A 13884-nucleotide genomic window follows, 5' to 3' on the forward strand; every position below is an offset into this window, starting at 1 on the left:
CACGACATAAGTAAATCTTGTAACAAACCTGGTGTGTTGGACACACTACCCAATATGTACGATTTGGAGGATTTAAGGGGTTTGTCAGGTATGCAATAATTTCAAACTTGTCTTCTTCAGCTACTATCAAAGTCAATCCTGCAAACCTACACTGGGGCATTTTTGCATGAGCCCGGAACCAGTCATCAATGAATTGCCAATCAAGTTGCAAAATTTGTAATACTCAAGGTGGAGTATGTTAAGCAAGGCAAACGTATGCCACAAGGGGACAGAGTCATTATTTTTGATTAAGTGAAGGCAGCATGCCGGGTAATGTGGAACTCAAAGAACCAGGGTTGGCAAAGACCTTTGCTTGCTTACAGATTCCTTCAAGAAACCAACCAATGCTACACAAAAAATAACACAGCAATATGTTCGTCTCAGTATGCTGTACCAGAAGTCCACAATTATCACATCATGTAACACTAATGAGTTCAATGTACTTATGCTGTTTAATAATAAGTAATGAGAACATTTCATGAAACAAATGTATTTGTATATGCTCTTTACATGTCATAATGCATGCCGAGTTGCATATTTACATACAAATAAAAGTTATAACTCATTTTATCAACTCTTGATGCAAACGTGTTCTGCTTATCAATTTAAATTGTGACTAGGCTCCACTGGTTGTTGCACTTGCCAGTTACTATGATTTGTAAATTAAAGATTAATTCCCTACCCATTTCTTGCTTGATCTTCATGAAATTACTCTAACTAATGCCTCTAAGCCAAATTTCTGTAACTTTGATTCCAACACCATGGATGTCACAATCAGCAAACACCTTCTCTAAACCCTCTTTACTAACTACTATTGATTTACAATGTTGCACATAACTTCATGTTGATCATCAGCCAATGTCACTTCAGTACTAGGTACAGACATCAATTAAACATATACTTACCTTAACTAATGCATTCTTCTGGTGTTGTTTACCAGTCTTATTGTATTAGTCATAGTCATAATCCAGATATTAATTGTGTCGAATAAGATCACATGCATCTTGCATTATGTACTTGGTTCAAATGTTTGTCTAATTATCATCAAAAATCATCAGCGTAATGTCATCATGGAAAAATTCTTTTGCTGTTGGCACTAAGTAAATCAACAGAAAAAGGAAGCCATAAAAGTATGTGATAGTAAATATGCTGGAACTTTGTATTTGTAAGGGATTGTCATATCCAAAAGCTGAGGTCATTAGCTTGCCATGCAAAGGGTCATAGTATATGAAGCATTACAGTGCTTTTATTGTGTTGTACCTGTACTTTTAACACTAAAATACTGACTCCATTAGAAGTGCTTAAAAGTTTATCTTACCACATTCTGAAAGATGTTTTGATTGCCCCTGTAAATTTGTAATACTTTCATGCAATTTAAGCAAAAAAAAAAAAATTAAATGTATTTTTATAGTTTCCTGACCAGCTAGTAATGGACTTAATATCTAGTTTAAAAGTTCAAAACAACGTTTTGACATGGCACCAAATCTCAAATGATTTATTGTACCATGTTGTCATCACTGACACTGTTGGACTCAATAACAGATCTTGTTCAATGCACACAAAGATTTGGCAGTTGGTGTTCCAGTGATTACTAAGTAAGGTGCACTCTGCTTTATATTGGAGACCTCAATATCTATATCTTTGTCACAGGACTGCAAAAATAATATCCAAATAAACAGCAATAACATTATAAAATGTATAATTATGTATATAAGTTTTCTATCCAACAATAATAAGGTATACTAAGCATGCACATACAATGATGTCCGCCACAACAACTAGCTACTTGTTCTTACTATTTAGATACAATAAATTGACATTAGAGAACTAGCAATAGCTATAAACTAAAAACTTCCCTTCTGATAAAGTTGAGTAGTTCATTGTGGATAATCCAATTATACTATAGACACAATTAGTCATTAACAGTCTGAGTGGCTCTGTATAGTTTAAATATTACAGATAAAGCTCTATGGCAGCTAAAGGTGCATACAAGTACGACTATGATGGCATTAAGTTTTAACATTTTAAGAACTTTTATACTAACAATGTGCTTACAATGTACAATGTACTTACTACTATCGTATCTTTCAAGTTTCAAATTGATGCAATTACCATTATGTCCCGTTAGTAACTTTGCACATATGCTGTTCAATAATAAAGCTGAATATTATCCCCCACTGATGAAGTCTAATCAATAATAAACGTAGCTACACAATGACTTCAAGCAGCAACTTAATCAAAAAATATGTAGATAATCATAATGTACTAAGGTATTGTAAATTTTAGTTTTGGGCATGCATGAATAAGACACAAAAACACTACAGACACACATGTACACGAACACATGGCACACATACATGCAGTATAAGCGCTCACATGACAAACACACACAGACTGTTGGTGGTTGATGATGAAAATAATGTATGACATACAGAAACTAAATTGTGGTGTGTCCCTCGGGCACATGTGACCTCAACATGGAAAACCACAAGGTGGACATGGCTGGTGGGCAAATTTAAGATAAAGATAGAATCTGTTGATGATGTTATCTTCTATAGAAAAATTAAAAATTTAAGACTATGAAATACTACAGAAACAATTTCTGATTGTGTGTGTGCTCTGGAAAATGTGGTTGAATCCACAGAAGTGCGAGCTACCCTGTATTTCCAATAAGTGTTCTCCCATAATATGATTATATATCAATGATTCTGGATTAAAGTGGTGCAGCTTTGTTAAATACTTAGGAGTATGTATTACTTCAAAGTGTCATGGTCCCTACATTGTGACCATGTTGCTGCAAAGGCTACAACAGTGCTGCTAATTAATCACCACATTTCTTGACCATATCTCTTTGTTAGTTACAAGGTTTGCGAAGTTCTTTCAAACTGGAAATTTTAGTGCATGCATAGCTAAATTCATCACAATAGCTATAGCTATATGTTAAACAGTCTAAAACACATATTATTAACTAGTCTCCTGTGGCCAGAGCACTTCTCTTTATCATTGGGTAGGAAGTGTAGTTTAGTTTTTTCTCTCGACCCATTGATAAAGAGAATAAAGCGGTCTTGCCACATCAGACTGGTTGGCAACATACAGTTGTGCAATTACTTAAAAGTGCTGGAAGTAAGCAACACTTGAACAATACTCTGTTTCCCAGCTAAAGTTAGTAAATTTGAAGTTCAAGAACTTTGAAAACTCTAAGCAAGTCACTAGCTATACCAGGTACGTATGTGCATACTGCCCTACGCACCAACAAATTCAGCCTTTATCCTTAATACAAATTCACTAATTCAAGTAACAGTCTTTAAATAGCATGAAAGATTAGTACTTTTACACTTTATTAGCTACCAGCACTGGTACACCCCCAGGTACACCAATGCCTCAACCAGCACTTCAGCGATTGATGTACAGTATGAGCCATTTCTGGATTATTGTTTTGCTAGCAGTTTTAATTATTCAAGTTCAGTGTGAGCTTTCACGTTTAGAGGATTTCATGGAAGGAAAGCCAAAATGGAGTACATTATATAACAGAGCGATTGACGATAAATGTACCGTTAACTTTAAATAAAATAGATGCAACAACGACTAGACCACCATTTATACCTAAAAGATGTTCTTGTTGCAAAGCTGCAAAGACGAAAAGAATAAAATTGAATTTAAAGTGAGTGAATCCTCATGAAGAAGAGCAGCGGACATTAGCCAGATCGGAAGTCATGATCTTTATAAATGGAATCAGTGACTGTAAACGTGCTAAATGTTTGTAATATCTGTATTGTATGACTAGCTACAGTTATTTATTTTTCACTACATCAAATTATCTGATATTTGAGAGAAACAAAATGCTCCTTGTGGAGTACATTGCATAGCAGAGTGATTGACGATAAACGTATCGTAAACTTTAAATCAAATAGATGCAGTGGCAATAGCTCTTGGACAACAACTAGACCACCATTTTGCAAAACTGCAAACACAAAAGGGATGAAAGAGAGCAGCGGACATTAGCCAGACGGGAAGTCACGATCTTCATAAACAGAATCTGTGACTGTAAAATTAATGTGCTAAATTCATGTAATATCTGCATTGTATGGCTAGCTAGTTATTTTTCAATGCATCAAATTATCTTGTACACATTAAAGAGTATATAGACATAGCTATAGTGTTGCTGATATTAAACTATTGATAATCGACACCCTCATTTCTGCAGAACGTACCATTACCTTCAAACAGCAGAGAAGCAAACTCTAGCCCAGTCCTGCATACGTGAAATAATAACTGAAGATACTGGACCCCACACATGTTTGTTACAGGATATATGTTTCGCATCAATATTTCTTTAGTTGGCTTTGTTCCATTGGTAAACAATAGCATTCTAGGTTATTATGAGGTCATGAATGAGACTGAGTGGCTAGTGACAACTGATATATCTTACTGTAGTAGTGACACTCTGTCTAGCTGCGTGGTAGTTATAACCCAGCGTGGAACTTTGACACTTCCACACACTGGGATTTAAATAGCAGTTTAACATAGCTAGCTAAACATCAACTCTCAAGGTAACACAATTCAGTGACCTTTACAAGAGTTGATACCTAGGACTACGTTACTGACACATGTGACAGTGTTAGTACATGAATGTTGACTGTGATGGGCTAGCTGTCACCCTCAAAATCATTCTCTGTGTGAATGACTCTGATGGTGAACACTAGGACCACAATTGAACAATGGTCTTAACTCTTTCCACACTGCACTGTTGTTAAATATCAGCAAGATCTTTTCTCTTTTTCTGGGATGTTTTGCTCCTCTTAATGGTGTTGCTTCTTCTGGAACTTTGTCAGATATAGTAGGCAATAAGTTGAGATATACAGATTGATTAAAGCTTGACGAATTCAATCCGATTCATGTTCATTATAGCTTGTGCTGTAAAGCCTTAATAAAAAGTAAAAAAATAAAAAAATAATATATATATTACTTTTATTTTCATATGAGCGACAAAATGAAAAATATTCTAAATACCAATACAAGAAACATATAATCTCCAATACCAGCAGCAAAAAAAACCACCACACAGTGTCTACCATGGTTTCCTGTGCCACCTGTACTACCAGTGAGTGACAACGATGCTTCTTATGTAAGACACAAGAAAAAACTATCACCAGATAAACACATCACCACCACTTTGATGAATTTAATCTATCCATTTAGACACCGAGAGATCTTGGTAACGCCAACGCCAATTGCAGAAATGCTGAAAGTTTATGCTCCTCTCAAAAAGGTGGAACAGCTATTCCCATAAAGCGTGCATAAAAGAATAGGGTTATGTATATACTTTAGTCATAGAATTTAATTTTGCTTATTTCAAAAGAAGTGATAACAAAAAATCAGGGAGATATGGAGGAAACCATTCCCAAAATTTTTGAGGTGGCGCAAAATGAGCCAAGCAGTAATTTAATTTTACAGACAACTATGTCAGGATAACAGCTCATGTACCTCTGAAGGTATGCTACGTCTATGCATGTATGTCCTTGCTTCATTTTTAATTCTATTCCTAGTATATGCAACAATGATGCTAGTACATCTGCTCCCTGATACATGCACTGCTGTAAATAGCAACATTTGTAAGTTGGATTCTGCAGCACAATGCTTTTTGTAGCATTGTTGGATCCAATGACTGAAATTCATTACCCCAATCTATTGCTGATTCTCACTCTGTTAATGATTTTAAAATAGCGCTGGACAGACATTACAGTAATTGCTTATTTGATATTGTATAGTAACTAGAATAGCCAAGTACATAATTTGTTTATGGGTGTACAGGCATAAGCCTTTAAACACAAATACAAATATATAATATCTTAGTTTGCCCTACGCTCGAGCAAATTAAGCCTTTATCCTTAAAAATGGAAATACAAATGAATAAATTCAAGTAATGGTCTTCAAATAGCAGGAAAGCTTAGTACTTACTGACACCTCAACCAGCACTTCAGCAATTGACGTACAGTATGAGCCATTTCTGGATTATTGTTTTACTAGTAGTTTTAATTATTCAAGTTCAGTTTGAGCTTTCACGTTTAGAGGATTTCATGGAAGGAAAGCCAAAATGCTCCTTGTGGAGTACATTATATAGCAGAGCGATTGACGATAAATGTACCGTTAACTTTAAATAAAATAGATGCAACAACGACTAGACCACCATTTATACCTAAAAGATGTTCTTGCTGCAAAGCTGCAAAGACGAAAAGAATAAAATTGAATTTAAAGTGAGTGAATCCTCATGAAGAAGAGCAGCGGACATTAGCCAGATCGGAAGTCATGATCTTTATAAAATGAATCAGTGACTGTAAACGTGCTAAATGTTTGTAATATCTGTATTGTATGGCTAGCTACAGTTATTTATTTTTCAATGCATCAAATTATCTTGTACACATTAAAGAGTACATAGACATAGCTATAGTGTCGCTGATATTTGTATATAAGTGAAATTCTATAAACATTTAAAAGTAGCTAAACTATCGATAATCGACAACCTCGTTTCTGCAGAACATACCATAACCGAAGATAACAGAGCCCACACATGTTACAGTATGTAGCTACATAATAATACCCATCAAACTGCTAACTCGTAAACCAGTCGTAAATTCCATCCCACAAAAGTATTGTGTTTTGTATCAATATTTCCTTATTTAACTTCGATCCATTGGTAAACAATATCATTCGAGGTTATTATGAGGTCATGAATGAGACCGAGTGATAACCAATATATCATACAGTAGCAGCGCCACTCTATCTAGCTGTATGGTAGTTATAACCTAGTACAGAACTTCGACACTTCTACACACTGGGATTTAAATAGCAGTTTAATATAGCTAGCTAAACATCAACTATCAATGTAACACAATTCAGTGACCTCTAACAGTTGATACCCAGGACTATGTTAGTGACACATGTGACAGTGTTAGTATATGAATTTTGACTGTGGTGGGCTAGCTGTCACCCTCAAAATCACTCTGTGTGAATGACTCTGATGGTGAACACTAGGACCACAATCGAACAATGGTCTTAGCTCTTTCCACACTGCACTGTTGTTAAATATCAGCAAGATCCTTTCTCTTTTTTTTTGGATGTTTTGCTCCTCGTAATGGTGTTGCTTCTTCTGGAACTTTGTCAGATAGTAGGCAATAAGTTGGGATATACTGATTGATTAAGCTTGACGAATTCAATCTGATTCATCATGTTCATTATAGTCCTTTCGACAAAGTTTACTGTTGTACAGTACTATTTGTGATTGTACTTTTGACTAGCTCACTTGTGTATCTGTAATTATAAAAGAAGTTTCAGAATCGTAGATCAAGACATTTACAACGGTATGGCTATGTACCCTGCACATGTGGCCACCTAATTCCTTCACCAAAGCTAGTCAATGCACAGACCATCACATGGATAAAATGGTATCATATCAATTTGTTTTTTAGTGTCTTAATGGATATATTGCATTTAAAGCATTTCTGGATGTGGCACTTAATAATATTTCGTTGACTTTTGCATTTATGTATTTTAAATGGATTTTAGCTCATTATTCTTGTATGCTCTATTTTAAAAGATGATCTAGAACTGAGCCTCTAATGCATTGTGAGCTACTAGTATACATTCTGCTAATACCATACAATTTAACATAGCAAGCTAGACATTAACTCTCAAGGTCACACAATTCAGTGACCTTTACAAGAGTTGATACCCAGGACTATGTTAGTGACACACATGACAGTGTTAGTATATGAATGTTGACTGTGATGGGCTAGTTGTCACCCTCAAAATCACTCTGCGTGAATGACTCTGATGGTTAACACTAGGATTACACTTGATTACTGAACAATGATGGAGTACGCATTTGGTTGTATTTGCAAAGCCTTTACAAAATACACGGCTGGGTAAGCCTGTATATTAGCAAATATAGCTGAAGAAATTTCTCATATTTCTGTGCAGTATTCATTGTGTTATTATACGAATCTGTGTCCACCAGTAAGGATAACTACTACTTGTAGTTGGCTCCTCTTATGATTGTAATCATCCAGTTGGCAGCTGAAGGATAGTGTTTTTATCTCAATACTATTGCAACTTGTTATAGAGTTATTATGCTTTAAATAATAAAGTCAAATCATAAGCCGTTCTTGGTAGGAAATACAGTATAATGGTTGTTGTCATAGCATATAGCTGAACTAATAGTACATAGGGATTTCAATGCTATTTGTTGTTGTGGCAAGAAGGGTTGACACAACACATAATGATATGTTCATAAATATAATAATTGGTGTATATTTGTTTGAGTCGTGAACTATTTCTATGGTGCTATTTTAGTGTTAAAATTATGGCATATATAAAATTTTTGTAACTAACTATATATTAGGTATTACGTTTAAGTCTGCTAATACTTTAACTGCAAGTATAAATCAACCAATAATGCAGTAATATAATCATACTTTAAAATTTATTAGATAATTATACAGTTCAATCATCGGAAAATTCATGACAATATTCAGAGCAAGTAATCTTTGATTACCCAGGAGATATATGGTTTAAGTGGCTATAATGTAAGTTGCGTTGTGCTTTAGCACACAATGATATATTTGGCAGAGATGGAATAGCTTAAGTGGAAGAACATCAATTATTACAGCCAGTCAAAATATGGTTTGTTGTGGGTTGAGAAGCTTGACAAAGAGCACATCTAGGATCACAATCATAACAGTTCTACCTACTACTGAAGTGGAAGATGAGAATGTACAAGTGACCAAACTAATTTTCACAACAACATGCACTTTCCTCCATTGGAATGACTACTCTCCATGGTCAAAAATAACATCTATCAACTGTATTTCACAATTTTATCAGGAAATATTATTTTCAAGATTGTAATATTATTGCTTTAAATTGTAACTGACTAAATTTCGAAGACATGTAATTAATGCCAACATGCAATATATTTAAAAGTCTGGCCCATATTTAAGATGTGGTAAATGACAACACAATATCTTTGTGGCTTATTGTGTATGCCAATGTACTCCACACAAATCTTCCCTAGCTTGTTCAATTTCAGGCCTAAGTTTTGGCTCAAACAACACAAACCGAACAGGTTTTGAGCCATCGCTTAACTGTCCCTCAAGGTATTTAACTTTTGAATTGTTTCTGCTCGTTTTGATAGAAGAAATCGAACCTACAAACACTCCTTTGACACTGGTACTGGTACAGCTACAAGGTCCGATATGTTCTCGGGAAAGTCCATACTCAAGCACAAGGTGAATTACGAAACAGTGACGATTAACTTTTATGAGTGGCCAGTTTCGCATGCCCATGTGTACATCATTTTTGTGTGGACTGGTGATAGCAGCGAGTTGCATGAGCAAGTTTACAACAACTTTGATGATAGTTTCCGCTATTACGAAGAAGATTGGCATGATGAGAGTCTTAGCAGAAATGAAAGTGAGGAAGAGGACGAAGAGGATTGGTACGAAAATGGTGACCTGAATGACTCTAATAGTTTACAAAAAGAAAGGAAGACGGGCGTGAAGAAAACAGTGAAAATGGGGATGACACAGAAGAGTCATCTGCCAAACTGAACTTCGATTGCAAAGCACTGATTGAGATAGATTGGAATCATCCAGTGTTTACCAAACTATATGTTCAACCTCAGAACTTTGTGCTGTTAGTATAGTTACCATAGTGGTCTCTTAATTGATTGTGCATTTATGCACAGTAAATTTCCGTGAACACGACGCACATACCATTCACCAACCAGTGTGGGCCAATCCGTTTATGTGCAGTAAATTTCTGTGAATGCGACGCACATACCATTTTCCGATTATGCTGGGGCTCGCTCAGGCTCGCCCCAATAAGATGCAGCATAGCTATTTGGTAAAAATGTGACAAAGAAGTTTAAACAATAATAAACATGAACAAACTATTTTACCTATTCAAATACTATACACAGTACATACACACAGATGGACCACAATGCATCAGTGTGCAAAATATCAATTACATTTGAAAATCATACTGTTTGTGTGATGACGTCAACACATTTGAAACAACATGATTACATCATTACGCAAAGATCCCTTTCAAAGGGAACTGAAATCCCTAGTAGCATTGGGCTAAGAGGCCAGATATGTAATTAAGTTATTTGTTTTTGGTTTGTACTGACCACAGAGGCATGCCCAAGATGTACTCAGAGGTTAACACAGTTCATTATGTTGTGCCAGCATACTTTTATGTTATACACAACATAAAAGATGTACAGTTGATTAACAAACTAACTACACTTTGCACTGTAGCTCACTATCATGTGAACAATTGTTAACAAAACTCACTATATTACGTATAAATCAACTATACCAAACACATGTTGAGTTGTCATTTGTAAAATTACAGAAATAACTTTTTTACTGACAGATACACAGCAGATACACAGCAAGAACAGCCTCTGTTCTAGTGTTCAGTTGCCGGAAATGCACTTGATTTTAATCACTAGTAGCAATGATGCTGGCTAAATGTATGGTCTTTACTCTTTGCCTTCTATGTTCATCTTTTTAGAAATGATGAGAAGAGCCAAGAGGGAAAAAGAGGGCCAATCAAATAAAGATGCTAGCAAATCAACTCTAAAGATGCTAAGCTTCATAGCAGGAAAAAAAAGAAAAACTAAGCATGGAGTTAATAGAGCACATGAGTTAGACTTACCTACACAAGTACACAAAAATTATGTGTGGGCATGCCTTCAATCACTAGACACTTCTGTTGAGTAATTTTTTTTTTAAATCTGTAGCATCTTGTTGAAAGCATTTTGGGTGAATCTGAAGGCTTGGTTTTACCTAACCAATACTGCCTCATTGTCTTTAGGGAAAATTGAGGCTGGTTTTTGGGTGATGTTAATTATGTTGTGGGCCATGCCTACTCCTTTGTGGTCACTTGACTTTGATATCAATATCCCATCGGCAAAGGCTGTGAAGACTCGTGATACGAGGTCAAGGAGAAAAGATGTAACTGAAGATCTTCTTAAGAATCAGAAAAAGAGAACCAAGCCCGATGATACAATATACAATACTATTGTACTGTTTGATTACTTGATTTATAATGTGTAACACAATTACATAAACACATCTAAACACAGTATCATACAGTACAATAGTACTGTATAGTAGGGACCATAAAGGAGTAGGCCCACGAAGTAACATCACTCAAAAACCACATTTCTTTCAAGAACAGTGCAAGGATCTTGCACTGCAAACCTTGCAAGATATTTACTCCTGGGTGGTAAGTCCATGAAGAATGCATTGTATGTACTGCAGTATGCCAAAAGGCACCTCTTGGGCCAAAACAACATCGAACATTTAAAAAATCAAGCCTGTAGCCTTAGCCCTTACATAGTTTACACTTGTCTGAAGGAATCATTCAGTCAGTCAGTCACTTGAAAATTCCATTTAATTATTGTTTAAATTCCGTAGCAACTTTTTGAAAGCACTTCGGGTTGATCTGAAAGCTTGTTTAGGCTTAGTTTTACCTAACTGTGCACTAATCTTGTAAGCTTGCAAAAATCTTGCACTGAAAATGTCCCTTTCTTGCAAGAATCTTTGAAACCTTGCAAGATATTTTTCCCTGGGCAGTGTCCTCCCCAATCCTTTGTGTCCCATTCACCTTTGCTGACAGCAAAGAGTATTGGAAGTGGTGGTGGCACATGATGGCTTCCCGTCCTTGTTTGTTAACTTTTTTTGTAAATAATTATGACTGGTGAGCCCACACATACCGCATCTGAAATGGTGCCGCGCACTCCAACTATACAGTTACTATCTGAAAAGTCAAGTATCCATTATGCTTCGTTGTCAGCTATGTTCAACTCGTTAAACAGCACTACAAATTAAGAACTGTTTGAAAAGCACCTCTGCAATCAAAATAGATACCAGAAACTCCCTATTCCAATTCCAGCAGTGTAAAGTGCTTCTCTAGCTCACGTCTGTACAATTTGACTCTATGCCTGTACATTTGTGAATATGTAACACAGCAAAAATAGTGTTCCAATACTACCAGTTCTAACCCCGTCTTTATTCAGTATTGGAACAACTATTTTTAAAAACTCCCTATAGCAAGACGATAACGAACCTCAAATCTATAAATCATCCTAATGTTATTCACCATTGGGAGTTGTGGTCTGTTTTTGTTTGAGCCAAGGTAGAATTTTTGGACTATTAGTTCCAACACCAAAACATAGACTGAATAAAGACAGTCAGTATTTGTGTATGAATTATGCTGTGTAAGGACATTTGTCCTCAGCACCTTAAAAATTAAATTAAGGCCTGGTATGTGTGTGTGTGTGTGTGTGTGTGTGTGTGTACATCATGGCTATTAATTTTGTAAAACAGGGACCACAACAATGTCAGTGGCAATGACAGGGAGAACTGGGAATGTTTTGACCAGTTTGATGCCATCATTGGTACAAGGCTCACTTCTGTGCCAGTATCATTGGTGCACAGTGGAACTGATGATTTATCTCAAGCTCCCAGCAGTATCCTAAATGATTAGTGATGGATCAAGTGTGCAATGTATACAATATTTCCTTATTAAACATGCTACAGATGATCATGTAGATCCTGATGAGACACAAGCTGACAACCCTGACTTAACTGAAGAGGATACCACACTGGTACCTGAAATGTTAGGTAGTTGTCACTTTTTCATAAACATTAGATGTTGACAATAATGTATGGCAGCCACTACTATGGAGCAGGCTATAGTACAACAGCCAGTGTGACTACCTCTGCACCTACCACCAGACACTCTTGAGGTTTCCAAGGTGGGAATGTGCTACCACTCCAACACATGCAGAGACATATAAGGTAAGGTAGGGTTAGTAGGAATGTGTTTAGTCATCACATGATGTTTACCCCAAATATGGTAATGGCAGTATGACAGTGTCACAACTAACATTTAAAACATATCAACATATAACAATCATACAACAATACTTACATGCATGGTGACTCCCGATGTACACTTTTCTTAGTTACACATATAATGGTTATATCAGCATTATGTAGCTACCACACAATTATGCTATACACCAGATCTCCTTAAACCCAGCTGGTTACCAGCTATGAACACATACAGAACAATTACAATGAACTAGCCGCCTTTCCTTTCATTCTCGAGCGATTGGGTTGAGAAAGTTAGGGCCAAAATTCCCACCGATGACGCGCATATCTGACCGAAAGACGTTTACACAATCTTCTGCCGCTCCGGCGGACACATTCCCGTCGTTGTACCGCTGCAAAATATAAATTTAAACATGGTAAGTGCTACAGGAATAAGGGCCATACCAAGAGAACTGGTGCATAAAGCTAACTAATACCGACGAGTGACCTCTTCTTGATTTATAATTATTGCATACCGTAGTTAATTAACTTAGTGCGCATGCGCACACCTAGCACACAAGGTGCATTAATTAATAAGAGTCAGTCGTATCGCCAGATCATAATGGCCGGATGATCAACCACTGAGTAACATGAGAATGGAAAGAAAAGAGCAACGCAGTTACATAACTAAGTGAATAGATCCGCCGGTTCACAAGCAAAAACAAGTTAATCTAGCGGCGCCCGCTTTGCAAAGAGGCGGGCGCTGCCAAACTAGGGTTTAAGTGCACGCGGCGTGTGTGTGCTGGGGCGGATCCAGGAGCTAGCAAGGAGAGGGGCACAACCAGGTTAAGTTGTAAGTGGTTGGGAAGAGCCATACTCTCTTGTTAGTTGCTGCATTTTTGAAGCAGCAAATGATCACCTCTTAGCAGTGTCTCACTCTTTGCAGATGCTATTAATG

The 13884-nt window shown here is 36.4% G+C and overlaps 1 long non-coding RNA gene across 8 annotated transcripts in view; it reads right to left on the minus strand.

Moving 5' to 3' along the window:
- Positions 1-13480, minus strand: part of LOC136246146 (uncharacterized) — a 58145-nt gene extending 44665 nt beyond the window's left edge. For 6 of the 8 annotated variants that reach the window (XR_010696265.1, XR_010696263.1, XR_010696266.1 and 3 more), the window contains exons 1-2: positions 13392-13480; positions 29-13339 (exon numbers count right to left, since the gene is read on the minus strand). This is a non-coding gene — a long non-coding RNA (uncharacterized lncRNA). The remainder of the gene's footprint in view (positions 1-28; positions 13340-13391) is intronic. The other 2 variants (XR_010696264.1, XR_010696261.1) reach the window with 2 other exon arrangements.
- Between the last annotated feature and the right edge of the window lie 404 nt (positions 13481-13884).

This window comes from Dysidea avara, chromosome 15 (genome assembly GCF_963678975.1).
Source record: "Dysidea avara chromosome 15, odDysAvar1.4, whole genome shotgun sequence".
NCBI lineage: Eukaryota > Metazoa > Porifera > Demospongiae > Dictyoceratida > Dysideidae > Dysidea > Dysidea avara.